This window comes from Aplysia californica, unplaced genomic scaffold (assembly GCF_000002075.1).
Source record: "Aplysia californica isolate F4 #8 unplaced genomic scaffold, AplCal3.0 scaffold00376, whole genome shotgun sequence".
Taxonomy (NCBI): domain Eukaryota; kingdom Metazoa; phylum Mollusca; class Gastropoda; order Aplysiida; family Aplysiidae; genus Aplysia; species Aplysia californica.
The window spans coordinates 74,074-78,928 of NW_004797646.1; the positions used below are offsets into that span (position 1 = coordinate 74,074).

The 4,855-nt window shown below is 39.2% G+C and overlaps 1 protein-coding gene across 4 annotated transcripts in view; it reads right to left on the minus strand.

The window, feature by feature from the left end:
* The window catches only part of LOC101845633, a 60,313-nt gene that overhangs the window by 3,096 nt on the left and 52,362 nt on the right, over positions 1 to 4,855 (minus strand). The window lies entirely within an intron of this gene.

The following is a 4,855-nucleotide window of genomic DNA, read 5'->3' on the forward strand; positions in this document are numbered from 1 at the left end:
TATAAGAAGGGGTCGAGAAGACGAGGTGTGGTGGGTGTGTTGAGAGAGAGAGAGAGAGAGGGAGACAGAGAGAGAGAGAAAGAGAGAGAGAGAGAACGAGGGGAGGGGAGATGGGGAGGGGGACGGGGAGATGGAAGAGAAAGAGAGGGAGGGACAAAGAAAGAGAGGCAGACAGTGTATATCGTGGAGACAGAGAGAGAGAGAGAGAGATAGAGAGACAGACAGAGAGGGAGAGAAAGAGAGACAGTGAGAGAGAGAGAGAGAGAGAGAGAGAGAGAGAGAGAGAGATTTAGAGAAAGACACAGAGAGAGACAGAGAGAGAGAGACAGAATATTATTGCAGGGTGGGAATATATTGAAAAGTGTCACGGTGTCATTCGAGAGTAGTTAGTTCAACATTGTTAAATTGAATCAGGGATTTAGTGGGTCACTAGTGCATTTCGTGGAATTCGTCTCTTCAGTGTTTCTTTGCTGGATCAAAAATGGAGGAGGGGTATGTGAAAAGATGGGTGTTACATTAGTTACAAAGACAGAGAACTGCGAAGTAATACATTATAGAGGATCGGAGCACCGGGGAACAGCGACTATATTTTTAAAAATAGGAAAAAATTTGTCTGGGGAACAGCGACTGCCCTAAGCGAATACCTCGTCGAGATGGTATTGATGATGGTATCGATACACCCGCGGCCCGCCGAAAAGATTTTTCCATAAACATCTAAAACTATGTCTGATCGTAAAAATAATATCAAATTCGGAACCAGCGTGTTTAAATTAACGAAAGAAGTCGCGGGTGACTGTTATTCTTACAGGATTTAGAAGATCTCAAAAAGAAGTATTTTATATTATAGATTCTATCAAGATGGCATCGTGTAGTATTTTCCTATCATAAAGAGGACAGACACAGTCACTTTTAACTGATCTTATAATAGACCCCCCCCCCCCTTCCCCACATGTGAAGTGACAAGTGGAAGGCTGTGACGTAAAAATTCCTTTCAAGTTTGCCGCCACGCCGGATTCTTTGAGCGCAGAATTTTCAAAATAATTATCGCAGCTAAAAACTGATTTCATTTTCGAAATCAGCATATCAAAATAAGCAACGTGGCTCACGTGGAACTGATTTGATGCCATATTTTAAAACTTGAGCAAACTTTGTTTTTCAATTGTCTTTTTTCAATCTAAAGTTGTGTATCAAGGTCACCCAGTGCGTTGTAAGTGCATCTGACGTCAAAGTTGCTAGGACTACACACTGCACACTAGATTTCTATTATCCACTACTGCACGGTCACTGTACAGTGTAATGTATGGTGATTTGGTCAAAACACACTGCTAATCTCTTTATTGAGATGTAGAGGCCTACAGATCCCTCGAATGTCTGTTGACGATTAAGTCCACAGACTACAATAACAAATTATTAAGAGAGGGCGTAGGGAGAGTTTGTGCCATTAGAATTTTGCAGCTAATAACTTCGTGGGCCTCTTTTTTAAAGTTTTTTTTTAGTAACAACACACAGCATGCAGGCAAATTGTCGCGAAGAGTCATCTGGCGCTAGAAGAAGGAATCTCCCCCCAATTGAAAGGGAATTGGACACTATAAATTGGAATGATTGATTGATTGGGTAGATGTTTTACGGCACTATCGACACAATTTGGTCATTTAAGCGCCAACAGGTTTCACCGCTACAAAATCAGACGTATTTTTAGTAAGAGTCTTTCGGAGCTCGCAACCGCAAACGATCACACTATTTCCATTATGCTAAAAAGACGAACAAACATTCATTTTTTAAAAAAATTTAAATATGGAAAAGGCTTATTTACAATTGTATATACAATATAAATTTCAGTGTATGTATATATACACCGTATGTACATATACACCGATAACGATAACTATATATTTTCATATTCTATTAAATATTCCAATTCCTTTTATATAACTTAAAATTTTTCTAGGCTCTATAGTGTCAAAAAGGGTCTTAATATCTTTACATTTAAAATACTTTTCACGTACATTATTTAAATTCGACACATTCCGTTAGGATGTGCCGAACTGTGAAATTTGTGTTGCACGCCACGCAAAAGGGAGCTTCCTCTCCTTCGAGCAACTGTTTGTGCGTGACGTGCGTGTGTCCTATCTTTAGTCGGGTAAAAATTATTTTTTCTCTTCGTGGGAGAGATAGTGGTTTCCTGGGCGTAAGTTTCGGTTGAATGTAATGGAGTTTGTTGTGTACTTGTTGATTCCAAATTTGGGACCAGGAGGATATGATGTGTTCTTTTACTTTCGGTTTCATGTCAGAGAAAGGGATTTTACTATTTTTGTTTTCAGGTAGTTTTAGAGATTCTTTGGCAAATTGGTCTACGGTTTCGTTGCCATCAATGCCTACATGGCTTGGAAGCCAAGCTATTGTAATAGTTTTTCCAGACTGATGTAGAAAATGCAGTTTAATTATAAGTTTTAAAATTCTGTTGTCGGAGGTGTCAGAGCGCTCTAAAGATTTCAGACAGGAGAGAGAGTCTGAAAGGATTAGGAAAGTAGACTTGGTTGATTGATCTATAATATTTAGGGCCATTTCAAGAGCTGTAGCCTCAGCAGTGTAGACTGAAGCTTCTGGTTGGAGTTTCCTGAAGCTTCAGCTGTGTGGCGATGCAGGGCAGCAGCTCCTACTGAGGAGTCATTTTTGGATCCGTCTGTAAAGAGTTTCTCTGCTTCAGGGTATCTATTTATTAGCTGTTTGTATGAGTTTAAGTATGTAGTTTTGTCTGTAGACTTTTTGTTGTGTTTTTCAAGACCAGTATCTATGTTTGGTTTGATTAAATACCATGGAGGTATGCTGGACATGGCAAAGGGCTCGATTTTGTCTTCAGAAAAATCAATGTCTTTGAGGTCGTTCTGGATTCTTATTCCGAAAGGGCTTACTTTATTTCCTAAGGAGGATAGAGTTTTTAGATCTTCGGGAAGGCCAAGGACATATTTGTGGGCTGGGTTTTGGGGTACTGAGCTAAGTTTTAAAGCGTACTGCAAAGAGAGTTTTTTCCTTCCAAGTTCTAAAGATGGTTCATGCGCTTCTGCCTGTAAACTTTCTACAGGTGAATTACGGAAAGCGCCTAGGGCAATGCGAAGGCCTTGGTTCTGAACAGGGTCTAAAATTTTAAAGTAAGACTTTCTGGCTGATCCGTAAACAGGACTGGCATAGTCCAGCCTGGAACGGACAAGGGAACGGTAAAGTTGAAGAAGTATTTCAGTATCTCCTCCCCATTCAGGATTGGATAATACTTTTAAGGCGTTGAGAACACTCTGACACCTCGTCTTTAAGTCTTTCAAGTGTGGTAGGAAAGAAAGTTTATTGTCGAAGATTACGCCCAGGAAACGAGCTTGTTTTTTAACAGGAATTTTCTCTCCAAACAAATGTAAATCTGGTTGTCGCACACACTTATGCGACCGACAGAAATGTACCAAGTTTGTTTTTAATGTGGAAAATTTGAACCCGTGCCCGTTTGCCCAAGTTTCCAGTTTGTTTATGGAGTTGAAGCTGAAGCTGACGTTCAATGTGATCCATTTTGGATTTGGATTTATAGCAGATCAGGAAGTCGTCAACGTAAAGTGAGCAGTCAATATTGTTTTGAAGGGTTTTTGTGATGGAATTGATTTTGATTTAGAAAAGAATGGGCGATAAGATGCTTCCCTGGGGGACGCCTTCTTCTTGGATGTGTAAATTTGATAGGGTTGAACCTACTTTTACTTGAAATGATCGATCTTTCAGAAAGTTTCGTATAAATTCGGGAAGATTTCCGCGTATGCCCAAGTCACGCAGGTCTTTTAAAATACCATGTTTCCATGTGGTGTCTAAGGCTTTTTCTAAGTCGAAAAAAATAGCTACAAGGTGCTCTTTTCGAATGAAAGCTTCCCGAAAGAAAGTTTCAAGTCGGACGAGATGGTCAATAGTAGAGCGATTTTTGCGAAAACCGCATTGGAAATTGGATAAGGAGTTTGAGGTTTCGAGAAACCACATAGGTTTTTCCATAAGTTTGCAGAAACAGTTTATAAGGGCTATGGGACGGTAGTTTGATGGATTAGAGTGATCTTTTCCTGTTTTTGGGATTGGTATAATAGTGGCAAGACGCCAACTGTTCGGAAATTGTTGAGAATGCCAGAGTTCATTGTAAATATCAAGGAGTAATAGGAGTGTTTCGTCTGGAAGACGTTTGATGATAAATTTCGTTGTGTATTTGATCAGGGCCTGGAGCTGTGTTTGATAGTTCTGCAATATTACATTTTAATCCATTAAAAGAAAAGCTGCAAATATAGTTCTCTTCATTTGAAGAGGTAAAATCAACAGTTGTCTTTTCAGAAGACATTTTTACTTTTTTGAATTCAGGGTTGTAATTGTGGGTAGAGGAATTTCCTGAAAGAGTTGATGCTATACAGTCAGCTACTGTTTTTTCGGTTTCTAAGAAGGAGTTATTCGGTTTTAGGATGTGTTTGATTGTGTCTTTTTTAGTACATTTTAATTTCTTTATCATTTTCCAGACTTTGTGCATTGGTGTGTTGTTGTTTATTTTAGAGACATAATTTCGAAAAGATGTTTTTTAGCTGTTCTTATTATTTTGCGTGCTTGGGCTCGCGCAATTTTGAAATTAATGAGGTCTTCGTTTGTTTTAGAGCTGATTTTTTGGTCGCAACAGCTTTTTGGCAGTCTTCAATGAACCAACATTTGTTTTTTCGGGGTTTGGTGGATAATTTTGGTATGTGTTTTTGAACGTTTTGTCGAGAAGGGTTTCATGAATCGTTCAAAAGTTTGTGTTTGTGTTTGAGATGGATTGAGTTTCTCCAGACATTCCATGTGAAACCCATCCCAGTCC